Source organism: Loxodonta africana, chromosome 10, assembly GCF_030014295.1.
Source record: "Loxodonta africana isolate mLoxAfr1 chromosome 10, mLoxAfr1.hap2, whole genome shotgun sequence".
NCBI classification, from domain to species: domain Eukaryota; kingdom Metazoa; phylum Chordata; class Mammalia; order Proboscidea; family Elephantidae; genus Loxodonta; species Loxodonta africana.
In genome coordinates this window covers 54,382,388-54,402,156 of record NC_087351.1, presented here as the reverse complement: position 1 = coordinate 54,402,156, position 19,769 = coordinate 54,382,388, and positions in this window count along the sequence as shown.

Sequence of the window (19,769 nt, the reverse complement as noted above, 5' to 3'; positions counted from 1 at the left end):
CAGAGTAGATCATGATTTGCCTGATTCAAAATGGTCAATACCAGTCCATTTCAGCTCACTAATGCCTAGGATATCGATGTCTGTCTATGCCTTCTATATCATATTTGATGGTTTCCAATTTCATTAGATTTGTAGTTCATACGTTCTACATTCTGATTATTAACAGACATCTGCAACTGTTCCTTCTCATTTTGAGTCATGCCACATCAGCAAATGGAGTTCCAAAAGACTGACTCCATCCACATCATTCTGGGTGACTGTACTTGAGGAGACATTAGTGGGATTAATTTACAAAAGGCAAATTATATAATTGGGGTGGACATAAGAAGATTTTTGAAACTGTTTATACTAATCTGTATGTGCAGGCTTGGTGATATAAGACTCAATAGTGCATCAGAAATCAGTGCTGCCTTTAAGATTTTATAGTCCTAGAGCATAAAATACATGTAGAGTTAAAGCTAGACAGAATTTTATTTTACTGTTTTCCCAGCTTTTAATAAAGTACTAGGAGAATTGCCAATCATTGTTGTGATTACCATTATTGTAAGACCGATGTTGAAAGAACGATAGTGAGAAACCTTAATAAAACGGAGGAAAGGAGATAAGACATGAAAGAAGTGATTGTGAAAAAAACAGCAATAAAAAAAAATCTAGACAGACTTCCACTTCCATGGATAGAGGAGATATACTTTCCCCTATTCTTTCCTCTAAATACAATTAAAACTCTAGACATTGTATGTAAAACAAAAATAAGAAGATGCTCAAAGGTGGAGAGAAGAGGGCAATGACATGGTGGTGAGTTACCTGGGTTTTCTTTTTCATCATATATCCTAGATTGAGTGTTGAAAAACCCAGCAGCCCAGAAATATCGATGGACACAGACAACAAAAATCTGTTCTCTCTAACCAAAGGAACAGGCAAGATTCATAGTAAGGCAGAAGAATTTTAGGCAATGACTGCTCTTTTCAGCCAAAAATCTGAAACCTCAACCGCCAACTATGCGTGAAAATCCCAGGTGAAGACCTATACTTCCACGTAAGCGAGACTCCAATGAGGCACACCTACATCTCCACTTGTAGCAGATCCTCCCCCAGGTCCCTCCCCTCAGCTATGGTTTCAGTAGAAACCTCTTCAGGAACCTGGACCTCCACCTCACCTGCCATAATGAGGCATTTTGTCATTTTGTCCCTGTTAGGGCTGTGTCAAAGCTCTGGTGGCGGAGTGGTTAAGAGCCTGGCTGTTAACCAAAGAGTTGGCAACTCTAATCCACTAGCCACTCCTTGGAAACCCTGTGTGGCAGTTCTATTCTGTCGTATAGGGTTGCTATACATCAGAATCAACTTGATGGTAACAGGTTTAGAGTTGTGTCAGAGGAGGCCTAGTGAAAAGATAAGTAAATGATTGTGGAGGTACACATTCAGGTTCCCTGTTGGGCCTCAGTTGATACCCACAGAGGTCCCTCTTTGTTACTGCTGGGCAAGGGTGAGAGTGCTGTTTCTCCTTGTAGTCTCCAGAAACACTGCCACAGAGGTGGTTTCATTATCACTGGGTGATGGTGAAAGTAGACATAGTAATCTTAAATGTGTATGCACCAACTAATAGAGCTGCAAAAAGCAAAAACTGATAACATGCTAAGCAAAAATAGACAAATCCACAATTACGGTTGAAATAACATCTCTTTCTCAGCAATTGGTAGACCAAATAGACAGAAAATCAACAAAGACTTAGACGAAGTCAACAACATACTCAACAAACAGAATTTAACCAACAGTTACAAAATATGCCAACCAACAATAGCAGAATACACATTGTTTTTAAGTGCCCTGAAAATATACCAAGAAAGACTACATTCTGGACCAAAAACCAAATCTCCACAAATTTAAAACAATTGAAATCATACAAATTACCAACATCATCAATGAAACAGGGAATATTACTACACACCCTGGAGAAACAAAAAGTATAATAAGGAAATATTATGAACTACTCTACAGCAATACATTTGAAAACTTAAACGAAAAGGACCACTTCATTTGAAAAACACAAACTACCAAAGCTTGCCCAATGTTAAATCAATAATTTGATAGTGCTATAAGGTTGCCATGAGTTGGAATTGACTCAACAGCAATGGTTTTTTTTGGTATTGTAACTATTAAGGAAATTTATTTCACACACACCCACACAAAAGGTATCAAATGCATTCTGAGCATTTATCCCAAGGAAATGAAAATTTATGTTAACATAAAAACCTACACATGAATATTTATAGGAATATTTATAGGAAAACCTGGAAAAACCACAACTGGAATCAATCTAGATGTCCTTTGACCAGTGAATGATCAAAGAAAATGTGATAAGTCCATACTACTCAAAAATAAAAGAGAAGAAACTATTCATACATACAACAACCTAGATGAATCTCCAGAGAATTAACCTGAGTGAAAAATCAAATCCCAAAAGGTTACATACTGCTTCATTAAATTTATATATAATTCTTGCTATGACAACATTTTTTTTTTTTTTTAAATGACAACATTATAGAGAAGGAGAACAGATTACTTGCCTTCAGGGGCTATTAAGCAGGGGATGAGGGTGAAGGTTCAATAGAATTGGACATGACCATGAAAGAGCAGCATGAGGGATTCTGGTAGTAATGGAAATGTTCTGTATCTTGACTGTATCAATGTCAATATCCTAGGTGTGATATTGTACCATAGTTTTACAAGATATTACCACTAGAGAAACTGGGTAAAGTGTACACAGTATCTCTCTGTATCATTTCTTACAACTGCATGTGAATTTACAATTATTTCAAAATAAAAATTTTCATTAAAAAACAAAGATTGTTAAGCATGTAATAACAGCATAGTGTAAGAGGAAGAAAAAACATGCTTTGAAAACAATATGATCAAAAATTTTCAAAATAAACGTTTATTGCTTCAATTTCTAACCTCTCCTTATCATCTTCTGTATCCAAAACAAGCAAAAAGTGTTCCAGAATACTTTTTACTATATTTTTTGCTTATACTCTTCTCTCTTCTTAGAATTCTCTTGGCCATTAGTCCTAACTAACCCTAAAAAAATCAACTCTTCCTTTAAGATTTTATGTTTCCTGCTCAATATTTATTACCATAGGTAAAATAATAGTATACAAATGGATTTCACCTTATAAGGGAGTTTTTTAAAATTGGCAAGAGGAGATGATCAGATAAATTACCTTTAAATAACAGCAACAGCAACAACAAACTAGATCACTGGAAATCCAAATGCAAAAAAAATGAAATCTGAGAATCGTCTTTTTGTTTTTCTTATTGTATTTCCACTGTGGTCTCCGGTACTCTTGGGGAATGAAGATCAAATATTTTTTGAAGTTGTGTGGGATAAGCAAGCATATAAAGTGATATGTCTCTTTCTCAAGGATCTATAGCTCAATTACCATATGTTAAATTTTTATATTACAGAGTGTTTATATATTTATTTGTTTTATTTAAGATTAAGAGGTTTACCAGTCATGTGCATAACTCATCTTTACATGCACAACCACTGAACCAATAAGAACTCCTTCAGTGTTTATTGAAAAAAAAAAATAAATGTTGATGACATAGTCCCAAAGCTTTAGTTACAAATAATGATCATAGAACAAGATCAAATGTACTTTTTCATAAATGTTAATAAAGTATTATTTAAATGCAATTTGACTTTGATGTATTACATTCTAAATTTAACTTATGTCTATCTGATACTCATTCATACAGCCTAATGAGATGATAAATGGGCATTTGCATGTTTCTATATATGCAATATTTCTTGTAGATATTTTCCTCCATTTCATTTCCTAATAAATTAATTTATTCACTGACACCTATATTTTTTTCATGGAAAGTCCACATAAGCTCTTTTTTTCTGAATACTCTTCACTGTGTTACCTAAATAGTAGCAGCATTAATAAAGATACGCTTGTGTATTACTTCTCTGGAAGGAAAATAATAGAAAAGATTTAGATGGATAAAATTATTAAGCTCCTTCAAAAATGTGGTCCCATAAAAGGAGAAAATAATTGCAACAATAGATATAATCAAGTAAGAAGGAGAAAAACTGAAAGAAGAGACATTTTCATACATGAAATTAAATTGTCAGATCAGATTCACAAAAATCTTACCCATTACCATGTTTAGGTTATGATTCAAAAAACACAGGCAAACACACGGCATCGGGACAGTCTTCTTCCCTTGGAGAATTCTGACTCCAAACCTTTGGTAGCAGCTCTGTGTAAGAAGTTCTTTTACCCCTCTCCCAGTATCAGGATACCTTTGTTTGGAATTTAACATGCAAAGTGTATCTTGTGTAATCCTTATGCAGATAGCTTCACAGAAAAACTCACTTTTCTTAGGAACTATCCCCACCTTATAGCTAATTAATTGCAGTTTATGTGACATTTTCCAGCCATCCATTCTCCCATAAATCCATACATTCCAGGTTTACTTTCAAATAAAACAAAATTTAGAGAGAATAACTATATCCTGCATAAAATATTTTATAGTTAAGGATACTTGGTTACATTTTCACCAAAAAAATAATAATAATTTGTTTTCCAGGAGCATTTACCTCATTAGCATATTTACAAGAAGTTTTGATTGAGGCCATACATTATTCTGCGCAGCATGGTTGAGAAAGAATAGTTTATGTATTTGCTGCTAACACTTTTATTCCCACACATACTGTGGCTTATTAAAAACTTACAAAAAATTAAAAGAATCTGGTGAATCAAGATACTCAGAAAAGATCTATTTTGAAACCAAAGGCAGATATTCTCACATAAATGAGATACAGCAAAAATAGTAAAATATGAAATCATTTGTAAGGCTTGTAAGAATGTCAGCATTTTGTAAGACTGTCAATGCCTTTCTCTCATTCCTTGCTGATGCAATTTTTAGCGCATAGCTGGCTTCTTAGAATTTCCAGACATGGGAGGCAGTTTTGAACATCCACACCTTTACATATGTTGTTCTTTCTTCAAGAGATGAAGTGTTCTCCCATGGCCCAAGCCTCTTCATTACAACACATACTCCTCCCCAAATAGGGTTGCTTATTTCCCCCTTTAGAGCCGCCATTGCTCCTTCTACATATGTTTAATAATTGTTCCTGTTTGAATCATTTAGCAATGTTGCTTTCATAATATTTTCTATGCTAGTAAAGGAATGAAATCTGTTTTATGCATATATGACTCCCCAGCCCATGTCTTGGGACCTGGTAAGTACTAAATACCATTCGTTAAATTAAAAAAAATAAATGGATGTCAGATACTCATCATAAACTAGCATGAGCCATCCTTCTACACATTTAGGAATGGGAAGAGGTAGAATTATTGGATGAATGGCTGGCACTTACATTGAGCTAATTTGTTCTACCAATTCATATGGAGAATTTTAGGACCACGTTCCATGCTCTGAAGACAAGGAATTCTTACAGCACTAGGGAAACCCTCAGCAGGTGAGAGGACTTGAGAGTTGAAAGCATACTGGAATTGGGGAATTTTGGATTAAAACTGTGTAACCTTTTAAAAAAAAAAATTTTTTTTTCTTTTTTTTTGACCTTAGAAGTCTGTAAAATCTAATTTTACAATATCTTACTAAAATGTTTATAAAGCAATAAAAGACAAATGAAATAGTTTAACTACTTTAAAACAACAGTTATCTATTACAATTCGTCAACATGTATTCTACCAACTAAAACATTGACAAAACTGTGATAAGAAGCTAAATATATGGTCTACACACTTTTTTACCCTCTGGAATAACAAGCACATACACACACATACACTTCCCTGCCTGGATGTTGATAGAAAAAGGCATGTACCAACTTAAAGGCATGTTTTAGTCAGCAATCAAGGCCACTGTTATAGATAAGAATTAAAAGAAAAAAAAAGTCATTGAATCTATTTCAGCTCATAGTGACCCTATAGGACAAACCAGAGCTGGCCCATAGGGTTTTCAAGGCCATAAATCTTTACAGAAGCGGACTGCTGGATCTTTCTCCCATGGAACAGCTGGTGGGTTCAAACCTCCAACCTTTCTGTTAGCAGCTGTAGCTCTTAACCACTATGCCACCAGGGTTTCCAAGAGGTGCATTTTGGGGTTTCAATTTTTTTCTCAAATTATAATTGGTAACATATCAGGATACCGGTATATGGTAGAAGAAAACCCAGTCATCTTTGAGGCTTGTTGGCAATTGAGGAAATAACAATGTAAGTCAATACTGGAATTAAAGTAGAAACAGTATATAACAGCATTATACACAGATCTGGTTCTGAAAGTTAAGTTCCATCAGTGCTCACTTTGCCAGGGTTTCTGGTATGGATTATGGGAATTGAGAATGAATTCTGTGACAAAGACAAGACATAAAACTTTGCGTGAGCCAAAACATCATGTGATACATCACTTTTATTTACAGTAAATAAATTAATAAACAGTAAAATTAGAATCTCAAATGAAATGTACTGCATAGTTCTGCAGTACAAAAACAGTGAAAAATTTGCCAAGACTCAAAGATCAATAATAATTACGATTAAGAGATCCTCAAAACAGAAAGGAAAACTTCATGATATATAATTTTTTAATGTTTTTCATAAACTTGGGCAAAGTGTGATTAGTAAGTAGCCAAGACAATTATACAAAAATGGGCGTAAAAAGGAGTTAGGAGAGAAAAGGAGAGTGCAGAAGAAAATTGAAAATGCAATAGTGAAATTTAAATTGGCTTTGTAAATGATACAGGGTCAACTTGACATTACCCAGTCCCCATTACAATACATCAAATCAGTGAGATAAATGATACATGTAAGAAATTCTTGAAAAGTAGAAGGTGAAGGAACAACAAGCTAAAATTTTCAGAACTCAGATGACATATAGGGAGAGCAGAAAGAGAAAACGCAACCCAAGAATGAGACTGATGTTAACAAAAATAGACCAAGAGAAAACGGGACAAAAAGAAAGGCAAATGCTGAAAAACTCGAGAAAAAAAAAATACTTTCATTATATGAAAAACAAAATTCAGGTTTTGGGTTAAATAATTTCATTCAATTCAGGAAACATGACAGAATTCTAATCTTACGTGTATTTTGGTGAACATTATTATGATTAATAGTAAAAAAAAAAAAGAAGTCCTGAACACATGCAGGAAGAGAAATGAAACTCACAAGGAAAGGAACATTCACATTGACTTCAGGTTTCTCTTTTGCAATATTGTATGCCAGAAGACAAAGTAATAAGATCTACACAATTTTAATAAGATTGTGACCCATGAACTCTTTATTTAACCAATTGTCATTAATCAACAAAGGCAGAAGGAATAATCAGCAATTTCACAGAAAATATAATTTTAGATATTTCCAGAAAAAATAAATCATTGACAGAAAATACCTAGCAAACAGAAATAATTAAACATAAGAATTAAATAATTAAATAATCAAATTATTCAATAATTTGAATAAAACTTTATATAAGTAATTTTTTTAAATATATACATACATACTGAAAAAATTGACAGAATTTCTTCATGGTATGAAGTACTTTATTAGAGTTAAAAATATATCAGTACACATGTATTCAATATGTAACTCATCTTGTATTATTAAAAAAAAAATTAGGAAATAAATGCCAGTTTTAATTTAATAACAATTTACCATATCATATATGTTACAGTATTCTTTATAAAATTTTCAGTATAACCTCTAATATTATTACAAGGTACCTATCTTCCAAATTAATAGAGATTAATACAAATGAGAAGCCCTGATGGCATAGTGGTTAAGAGCTCAGCTGCTAACTAAAAGGTCAGCAGTTCGAATCTACCAGACTCTCCTTGGAAAATCTAGGGGCAGTGCTACTCTGTCCAAAAGAGTTCTTAAGAGTAGGAATCCACTGGACAGCAAGGGTTTGTGTGTGTGTGTGTGTGTGTGTGAAAATTTGGTGGCATAGTTGTTAAGTGCTATGGCCGCCAACCAAAAGGTCAGCAATTCCAATCCACCAGGCGCCCCTTGGAAACTCTATGGGGCAGTTCTACTATGCCCTATAGCGTCACTATGAGTAGGACTCCACGGCAAAGGGTTTTTTTTGTTTGTTTGTTTGTTTAATGCAAAGATTTTTAAAAAAGTAACTAGGGTGGGGCCAAGATGTCTGACTAGGTAGAAGCTACCGCGGATCCCTCTTGCAACAAAGACTCAGAAAAACAAGTGAATCAATCACATACATGACAATCTACGAACCCCGACCATCAAACACAACTAAAGAGATGACCTGAGTGACAGAGGAGTGAAAAGCCGTGCCCTGAAGCAGCGACCACTTCTGGAACCGGAGTCCCGTGCCACAGCCTTGAGCCCTCACGGTTCCCTGGTGCCGAGTGGCGGTGCTGATTGTAGCTTGCTGAGGCAGGGCAGGCACAGGACACAGCCCTAACCCCTAGCCTCCTGGGGTAACCTCGGTAGAGACTCAGCCAGTCCTGAGTCTAAGCTCAAGGTGAATTTTAATTTCAATAATAAAAATCTTTTAAGAATGACATAAGTAAATGTTCTGCATTGAATTGAGTCCCCCAGAAAGATATGCTGAAGTCCCAATCTCTGTACCTGTGAAAGTGAATTTTTTTGGAAACAGAATCTTTGAAGATGTTATTAGTTAACATGAGGTTATACTGGAATTTAGTGAGTCCATATCCTATACAGTGTTGTTATGAGTCAGAACCTACTCAAGGGCACACAACAGTCCAAACCAAAAACCAAACCTGTTGTCATTGAATCGATTCTTACTCAAAGCAACCCTATAGGTTGCCCTCCAGGGTTTCCAAGATTAAAACTTTCCCACAGGGTTTCCATGGCTTCAATCTTTATGGAAGCAGACTGCCACATCCTTCTCACGTGGAGCGGCTAGTGGGTTTGAGCCACTGACCTTTTGTCTAGCAGCCTAGCAGTTTAACCACTGTACCACTAGGGCTCCTTACAAAATAACAGCAATAATCCTATATAACCAGCGTCCTTATAAAAGAGGAGACAATATACAGAGACAGACAGAGGAGAGAAGGCTATAAGAAGTTACATCCACAAGCCAAGGACTGTCTAGGGTCTACCAGAAGCTCGGAGAGATGAGAAAAGATCTTTCCTAGGAACTTTAGAGGGAGCATAACTGGGCCAACATGTTGATTTGGACTTTTTGTTTTCAGAACTGTGAAACAATAAATTTCTGTTCTTATAAGTCGCTCAGTTTATAGTACTTTGTTCTAGCAACCCTATGATACTAATACAGTGTACAGCTAAAGACAACTGAGAAAAAAAAGAAAAAGAAAAGAAGATGAAGGAAATAATCACAATAAGAGCTAGAATTCAAATCCAAACAATTACTTCTAATGGAAAACAATAGGGATGATCAATTATATAAATTGCTGTTCTCTGATAACTTTAAGATATATAAAATACATTTAGCACAATCATACAAGAAAAAAGGATTAGAAAAAGTTAAATAGCTAAACGAAAATAACTACCGACATCAAAATTTAAGACCTAGCAAAATATATTATTTAAGACATAACAAAATATACTATGGCAGCATTTCAGCATTTGTGTGTATACTCTAGAAAATTATTTCAGCATATGTGATAAAAAATCTTGTTCACTGGTATTCATTGTTCATAATAATAAAATAAATAGAAAAAGCTCCCTGAATACTCATCAACAATTTATGGATGAATGTATTGTCCAGTCTATACATATAAATATGTACAGATTAGGAATATAATTTTGAATAAAACATAATAGAGATTAAGACAAAATTCCCACATATTCTCAAAGAACACACACAGCAATATATTGATATGCAATAAAATTATGAAATGTAAATATAAAAATGGAGTAAAAATACATTTATTAATGATACGACTGATTACCTCTGTGGAACAGAAAGATGGTACAGGAAATTGGAGAGAAGAAAAAAAGTATATCTATTTGATTTTCAATATATTGTTTGTTTTATGTATGAAATAAATTCTCAAATAAAGCATATCACTATCTTAACATTTTAAAATTCTGTTGGGAAGGTACAGAATCTTTTTTAAAATAAAGGAAGGGAGGTGGGGCCAAAATGGCTGACTAGGTAGAAGCTACCTCAGATCCCTCTTGAAACAAAGACTCGGAAAAACAAATGAATCAATCATGTACATGACAATCTACGAACCCTGACCATCAAACACAGATCTAAAGAGTTGACCTGAGTGACAGAGACTGAGAACAAACAACCACGGGGAAGCAGCGACTGTTTTTGGAGCCTGGAGCCAGCGTCCCAGTCAGAAAACCTTAGCGCTGGGCTTTGGACTGGGTGCAGGGGAGCTGAGCACGGCATCCTATGACGGCGCAAACACAGGACACAGCCTTAGCCCCAAGAAGTGACCTTGGGAGAAGCCCAGCCAGTGCACGCAGACAGCGCAGCAAAGCAGCTGACAGGAAGAGAAGTCACTGGGAGACAGTGACTGGTTTTGGAGCCGGAAGTGTGGCGTCCCAGCCAGGGAAATTTGGTGGTGGGCTTTGGACTGGGAGCGGAGGAACTAATCACGGCTTCTGAGACAGCGCAAGCATGGGACACGGGCCTGACCCTCGGGGGCAATCTCTACCCAGCCAGCACACACAGTCGGCGTACCCCTTAGGAATCTCAGATAAAACAGTCATCCCAAACAAGATAAGTAACTTTGTCTATATTCCGGGGTGCTACTCTCTCCTATTTATCTGGACCCTCCCCTCCCCTTCCCAGGTGGCTTCATTAACATTGGAATTTCCTGAGCCAGAGAGTGAACTGAGCTGAGGTTTTTCTTTCTTTCTTTTTTGATCTTTTCCTAACCCATTCTCCTGGCCTGAGACAAGCAGCTACAAAAAACCCAAGGACCAAAAAGCCTTCCCTAATTGAACTAAAAACACAGAACCAGCTCCAGACAAACATATGTGATCTGCAGTCTTGGGCTTTCATCCCTACAGGGAACAAGGTGGCTATTATAATGCAAAGGCATTTCTGATAGGGATCTGACTGTAATTGTTTTAGCGGATTACTGGAAAGACAAGTTTCCCAGGTCTCATATATCTGTGTATTCAACAGACCCCTCACTGACCCACAACAGGGAACTGAGGGCTGAAGCTCCCCCCAGACCACCTAGCCTCCTGCCTTAGGGGTCTAAGAAGGGTGACACCTACCAATCTGTACAGGTACTTGCATTGGGGGCCTAAGGTACAGCTGCAGAGCCCACCCACAAAAGTACTTTAGGAATAGAGACATACCTACCTCAGTGACACTTGGGGGAAGCTTGTCAGCATCCTGCCCCTGCTGGAGTGTGAACCCCTGCTGCTACTAGAATCTGGTGCACACAACTATCACCACTACTTCTCTAGGTGGATAGGTGAGAGTCTGCACCACACGACTGATGACCCAAAATCAGATTCTGCTCAAGAATACTGAATGGACTCAGGCATATATATCTGGTAACAGCCCAAACAAGCTGGTAATAGGACATAAAAGATTCAAGGGCTGCAACAATCAAGACAGCACAATCTAGTAGCCCATCTACGTATATGGAAAGAAAACAAAACAAGATAAGACTCAGTGAGCAAATATAGAATAAATCACTACAACATCTTAGTGATGGCTCAGAGACAGCAGTCAATAACAAACCACATAAAGAAGCAGACTGTGATTGCTTCTACAACTCCCCAAACTAAAGAATCAAAATCTTTCCCAAATTAAGATACAATCCTGGAATTGCCACATACAGAATATAAAAAACGAATTTACAGAATGCTTCAAGACATCAGGGATGACCTCAGAAATGAAATAAGGCAATCTACAGAAAAAGCCAAGGAACACACTGATAAAGAAGTTGAAGAACTCAAAAAGATTATTCAAAAACATAGTGGAAAAACTAATAAGTTGCAAGAATCCATAGAGAGACAGCATTCAGAAATCCAAAAGATTAACAATAAAATTATATAATTAGACAACGCAATAGGAAGTCAGAGGAGCAGACTTGAGCAGTTGGAATGCAGAGTGGGAGATATGGAGGACCAGGGAATTGACACCAATATAGCTGAAAAAAAATCAGATAAAAGAATAAAAAAAAATGAAGAAACCCTAAGAATCATGTGGGACTCTATCAAGAAGAATAACTTGCATGTGATTGGAGTCTCAGAACAGGGAGGGATAACAGAAAATACAGAGAGAATAGTTGAAGATCTGTTGGCAGAAAACTTCCCTGACATCATGAAAGATGAAAGGATATCTACCCAAGATGCTCATCAAACCCCATTTAAGATTGATCCAAAAAGAAAAACACCAAGGCATATTATCATCAAATTTGCCAAACCCAAAGATAAAGAGAAAATTTTAAAAGCAGCCAGGGATAAAAGAAAGGTCTCCTACAAGGGAGAATCAATAAGAATAAGTTCAGACTACTCAGCAGAAACCATGCACGCAAGAAGGCAATGGGATGACATATACAGAGCACTGAAGGAGAAAAACTGCCAGCCAAGGATCATATATCCAGCAAAACTCTCTCTCAAATATGAAGGTCAAATTAAAACATTTACAGATAAACACAAGCTTAGAGAATTTGCAAAAACAAAACCAAACCTAGAAGAAGTACTAAAGGAAATTGTTTGGTCAGAAAATCAATGATATCAGATACCAGCACAACACAAGGTCACAGAACAGAACATCCTGATATCAACTCAAATAGCGAAATCACAAAAACAAATTAAGATTAATTTTAAAAAGAAAAAAAATGCTCAAAACAGGGAATCATTGAAGTCAATATGTAAAAGATCACAATAATCAAAAAGAGGGACTAAATATAGGTGCCATAGAACTGCTATATGGAGAGGGATACAAGGCAATATAGGACAATACAAGTTAGGTTCTTACTTAGAAAAATAGGGGTAAATATTAAGGTAACCACAAAGAGGTATAACAACTCCATAACTCAAAATAAAAACCAAGAAAAACATAACGACTCACCAAACATAAAGTCAAATGCTATGAAAATGAGGATACACAATTTACAAAGAAAAACGTCTCAGCACAAAAAAGTAGAAAAATGAAATTGTCAACAACACACATAAAAAGGCATCAAAACGACAGCACTAAACACATACTTATCTATAATTACTCTGAATTTAAATGGACTAAACGCACCAATAAAGAGACAGAGAGTCTCAGACTGGATAAAGAAACACGATCTGTATGTATGCTGCCTACAAGAGACACACCTTAGACTTACAGACACAAACAAACTAAAACTCAAAGGATGGAAAAAAATATATCAAGCAAACAATAAGCAACAAAGAGCAGGAGTAGCAATATTAATTTCTGACAAAATAGACTTTAAAGTTAAATCTACCACAAAGGATAAAGAAGGACATTACATAATGATTAAAGGGACAATTGACCAGGAAGATATAATCATAGTAAATATTTATGCACCCAATGACAGGGCTGCAAGATACATAAAACAAACTTTAACAGAACTGAAAAGTGAGATAGACACCTCCACAATTATAGTAGGAGACTTCAACACACCACTTTCGAAGGTCAGGACATCTAGTAAGAAGCTCAATACAGACACGGAAGACCTAATAGCTACAATCAACCAACTTGACCTCATAGACTTACACAGAACACCCCACCCAACAGCTGCAAAGTATACTTTTTTTTCTAGCGCACATGGAACATTCTCTAGAATAGACCACATATTAGTTCATAAAGCAAACCTTTGCAGAATCCAAAACATCAAAATATTACAAAGGAACTTCTCAGACCACAAGGCCAATAAAGTAGAAATCAATAACAGAAAAATCAGGGAAAAGAAATCGAATACTTAAAAACTACACAATACCCTGCCGAAAAAAGACTGGGTTATGGAAGGCATTAAAGAGGGAATAAAGAAATTCATAGAATGCAATGAGAATGAAAACACTTCCCATCAAAACCTCTGGGACACAGTAAAAGCAGTGCTCAGAGGTCAATTTATATCGAGAAACACACACATACATAAAGAAGAAAGAGCCAAAATCAGAGAACTGTCCCTACAACTTGAACAAATAGAAAGTGAGCAACAAAAGAATTGATCAGGAACCAGAAAAAAACACATAATAAAAATTAGAGCTGAGCTAAATGAATTAGAGAACAGAAAAACAATTGAAAGAATTAACAAAGCCAAAAGATGGTTCTTTGAAAAAATTAACAAAATTGATGAACCATTGGCCAGACTGACTAAAGAAATACAGGAAAGGAAACAAATAACCCAAATAAGAAACGAGATGGGCCACATCACAACAGACCCAACTGAAATTAAAAGAATCGTATCAGATTATTACGAAAAATTGTACTCTAACAAATTTGCAAACCTAGAAGAAATGGATGAATTCCTAGAAAAACACTACCTACCTAAATTAACACAATCAGAAGTAGAACAACTAAATAGACCCATAACAAAAAAAGAGATTGAAGCGGTAATCAAAAAACTCCCAACAAAAAAACCCCGGGCCCAGGCGGCGTTACTGCAGAGTTCTACCAAACTTTCAGGGAAGAGTTAACACCACTACTACTAAAGGTACTTCAAAGAATAGAAAATGACGGAATACTACCTAACTCATTCTATGAAGCCACCATTTCCCTGATACCAAAACCAGGTAAAGACATCACAAAAAAAGAAAATTACAAACCTATATCCCTCATGAACATAGATGCAAAAATCCTCAACAAAATTTTAGCCAATAGAATTCAACAACATATCAAAAAAATAATCCACCACGACCAAGTGGGATTTATAGCAGGTATGCAAGGCTGGTTTAATATTAGAAAAACCATTAATGTAATCCACCACATAAATAAAACAAAAGACTAAACCACATGATCTTATCAATTGATGCAGAAAAGGCATTTGACAAAGTCTAACACCCATTTATGATAAAAACTCTCAGCAAAATACGAATTGAAGGAAAATTCCTGAACATAATAAAAGGCATCTATGTATTTGAAAAAAAAAAAAAAAAAAAATTTTTTTTTTTTTTTTTTTTATACAAAGTCAACAGCCAACATCACTCTAAATGGAGAGAGCCTGAAAGCATGTCCCTTGAGAACGGGAACCAGACAAGGATGCCCTTTATCACTGCTCTTATTCAACATTGTGCTAGAGGTCCTAGCCAGAGCAATTAGGCTAGACAAAGAAAAAAAGGGCATCCAGGTTGGCAAGGAACAAGTAAAATTATATCTATTTGCAGATGACATGATCTTATACACAGAAAACCCTAAGGAATCCTCCAGAAATCTACTGAAACTAATAGAAGAGTTTGGCAGAATCTCAGGTTATAAGATAAACATACAAAAATCACTTGGATTCCTCTACATCAACAAAAAGAACATCGAAGAGGAAATCACCAAATCAATACCTTTCACAGTAGCCCCCAAGAATATAAAATACTTAGGAACAAATCTTACCAAAGATGTAAAAGACCTATACAAAGAAAACTACAAAGTACTAGTGCAAGAAACTAAAAAGGACCTACTTAAGTGGAAAAACATACCTTGCTCATGGATAGGAAGACTTAACATAGTAAAAATGTCTATTCTACCAAAAGCCATCTATACATACAATGCACTTCCGATCCAATTCCAATGACTTTTTTTAATGTGATCGAGAAACAAATTACCAACTTCATACGGAAGGGAAAGAAGCCTCGGATAAGTAAAGCATTACTGAAAAAGAGAAGAAAGTGGGAGGCCTCACTCTACCTGATTTTAGAACATATTGTACAGCCACAGTAGTCAAAACAGCCTGGTACTGGTACTACAACAGGCACATAGACCAATGGAACAGAATTGAGAACCCAGATGTAAATCCATCCACATATTAGCAGCTGATATTTGACAAAGGACCAGTGTCAGTTAATTGGGGAAAATATAGTCTTTTTAACAAGTGGTGCTGGCATAACTAGATTTCCATTTGCAAAAAAATGAAACAGGACCCTTACCTCACACCATGCACAAAAACTAACTCCAAGTGGATCAAAGACCTAAACATAAAGACTAAAACGATAAAGATCATGGAAGAAAAAATAGGGACAATATTAGGAGCCCTAATACAAGGCATAAACAGAATACAAAACATTACTAAAAATGACGAAGAGAAACCAGATAACTGGGAGCTCCTAAAAATCAAACACCTATTCTCATCTAAAGACTTCATCAAAATAGTAAAAAGACCACCTACAGATTGGGAAAGAATTTTCAGCTATGACGTCTCTGACCAGAGCCTGATCTCTAAAATCTATATGATTCTGTCAAAACTCAACCACAAAAAGACAAACAACCCAATCAAAAAGTGGGCAAAGGATATGAACACGCACTTCACTAAAGAAGATATTCAGGCAGCTAACAGATACATGAGAAAATGCTCTCGATCATTAGCCATTAGAGAAATGCAAATTAAAACTACGATGAGATTCCATCTCACTCCAACAAGGCTGGCATTAATTCAAAAAACACAAAATAATAAATGTTGGAGAGGCTGCGGAGAGATTGGAACTCTTATACACTGTTGGTGGGAATGTCAAATGGTGCAACCACTTTGGAAATCTATCTGGGGTTTTCTTAAAAAGTTAGAAATAGAACTACCATACAACCCAGAAATCCCACTCCTCGGAATATACCCTAGAGAAATAAGAGCCTTCACACGAACAGATACATGCACACCCATGTTTATTGCAGTTCTGTTTACAATAGCAAAAAGCTGGAAGCAACCAAGGTGTCCATCAACGGATGAATGGTTAAATGAATTGTGGTGTATTCACACAATGGAATACTACACATCAAAAAAGAACAGTGACGAATCTGTGAAACATTTCAAAACATGGAGGAACCTGGAAGGCATTATGCTGAGTGAAATTAGGCAGAGGCAAAAGGACAAATATTGTATAAGACCACTATTATAAGATCTTGAGAAATAATATAAACTGAGAAGAACACATACTTTTGTGATTACAAGGGGGGAGGGAGGGAGGTTGGGAAAGGGTTATTTACTGGTTAGTTAGTAGATAAGAACTGCTTTAGGTGAAGGGAAGGACAATACTCAATACATGGAAGGTCAGCTCAACTGGACTGGACCAAAATTAAAGAAGTTTCCGGGATAAAATGAATGCTTCAAAGGTCAGTGGAGCAAGGGCAGGGGTTTGGGGACCATGGTTTAAGGGGACTTCTAAGTCAATTGGCAAAATAATTCTATTATGAAAACATTCTGCATCCCACTTTGAAATGAGGCATCTGGGGTCTTAAATGCTAACAAGTGGCCATCTAAGATGCATCAATTGGTCTCAACCCACCTGGATCAAAGGAGAATGAAGAACACCAAGGTCACACGATAACTATGAGCCCAAGAGACAGAAAGGGCCACATGAACCAGAGACTTAACATCATCCTGAGACCAGAAGAACTAGATGGTGCCCGGCCACAACCGATGACTGCCCTGACAGGGAGCACAACAGAGAAACCCTGAGGAAGCAGGAGATCAGTGGGTTGCAGACCCCAAATTCTCATAAAAAGACCAGACTTAATGGTCTGACTGAGACTAGAGGAATCCCGGTGGTCATGGTCCCCAAACCTTGTGTTGGCCCAGGACAGGAACCATTCCCAAAGACTACTCATCAGACATGGAAGGGACTGGACAATGGGTTGGAGAGAGATGCTGATGAAGAGTGAGCTACTTGTATTAGGTGGACACGAGACTGTGTTGGCATCTCCTGTCTGGAGGGGAGATAGGAGGGTAGAGAGTGTTAGAAACTGTCAAAATTGTCACGAAATGAGAGACTGGAAGGGCTGACCCATTGGGGGAAATTAAGTGGGAGTATGGAGTAAGGTGTATATAAGCTTATATGTGACAGACTGACTTGATTTGTAAACATTCACTTAAAGCTCAATAAAAATTATTTTTTAAAAAAGGGAAAAAAAGAACTGTATGTGATATACGAAACAAGCATTCAACACTGAAAACATATAATTTAAAAACCCCTAAATGATAAATGATAAGAGCAAAATTGTCTAATAAAATTGGGGAAAAAATGGAGATATATAACTAGCTGGAAAGAATTGGACACAGGGAGAAAAACTCTTTCCTGTTTTGTTTGTTTGTTTTAATAGCGAAAGCATTAGCATAGCCGATTTACATCATAAAAGTGGACAATTATTTACCACTGTGAAACTACCCTATTGGCAGGCGTTAACAGTAAGTACAGACCCTTAGAAAGACCTGGCAGAATCATACCAATAAGTCAAGCAGGCTTTATTTATTGAAAGTTTGTTGAAGGCAATTGATTGTAATGGATTGAATTGTGTCTCCCCAATTATAAAAAAATAGGTGCTGTAAATTCTCTATGTAAAGCCTCTATGCCTGTGTTTGTAATCCCGTCTGGGAGTGGGTTATCTTTGTTATGTTAACGAGGCAGGATTAGTGTGTGGTGTGCCTTGAGTAAATCTCTTTTGAGATATAAAAGAGAACAGAAGATAAAAGAGATAAGGAACTTGCTGTAGAGCCATCAGAGGGAGGGCCTTACCCTAGAGCGGGCACCCTGAATTCAGACTTCTAGCTTCCTAAACGGTGAGAAAATAGATTTTTGCTTGATAAAGCCACCAATTTATGGTATTTCTGTTACAGCAGCACTAGATTACTAAGACGTAATTTGGTAACAAGAAGTGTGGGGTGCATAAATGAATAATTACTTTTATAAGAATAAGGATAAAGCTGGTACTTATGATATGAAGGTAAAAGATGTTCCAAATGTCCACGTTTTCCAAATTGTTGTACCACTCCATCATCTCTAATATCAACTATTCTCCCATCCCTCGATGCTCTCTTTCCAGTCTTTGTGTTCTGTAATTTAATTTGCTACAAAGTCTCACAGAACTCCCCAATCATATTTATAGCTATATGGTTTATTGGGGACGTAACAGGAACAACTCAGGATACCTTTCTTGATCAAGATAGCTTCTTTTCACCCTCTGCTGCTGGGCCCTACTCAGGGCCTTCTTGGGCAAGTGCTACAGCTCTTAGGTTCATGGGTTGGCAAACCCTGCCCCACAGCCATCTCATGCTGCTACTGCTCTTGTTACTGCTGCATTGAAGTCTCATGCTCTCTTTGCTTTACAGCTCCTCCCTTTCTCTCTGCTACTGCTGCGTTGCAGTCTCTGGCTCTCTTCCCTGTTACAGCTCCTTCCTCTCTCTCTCCATGTTTTCCTTTAAGCGTAGCGGGATGGCAAAACTGACCTATCCCTTCTTTAGGATTCCATATACCTTATTTGCATGGTCCTACCCCCACAAGATTTCCATGCATCTTATTTTGCGTTAGCTGCAATCTGTCCAATCCCCTTGATGGGCCACAAGCACCAAGGAACACCTGGTGGATTTGAACTGCCAACCTTTTGGTTGATAGCCAAACTCTTAACCACTATGCCACCAGGGTTTCCCTTGTTTGCACAGTCCCACGAAATCGCTGTGTGAGTCACAAAGGCTATGACCAGAAGGGCCAGATTAAATACTTCATTGCACAGCATGCTGCTCTAACAAATACCTAAAATGTAGAAGTGGTTTTGGAATTGGGTAATGGGTAGAGGCTGGAAGAGTTTTAAGATACTTAGTAGTAAAAGCTTAGATTGCCTTGAAAAGACTGTTGATAGAGTAATAGATCTTAAAGGCAACTCTGGTGA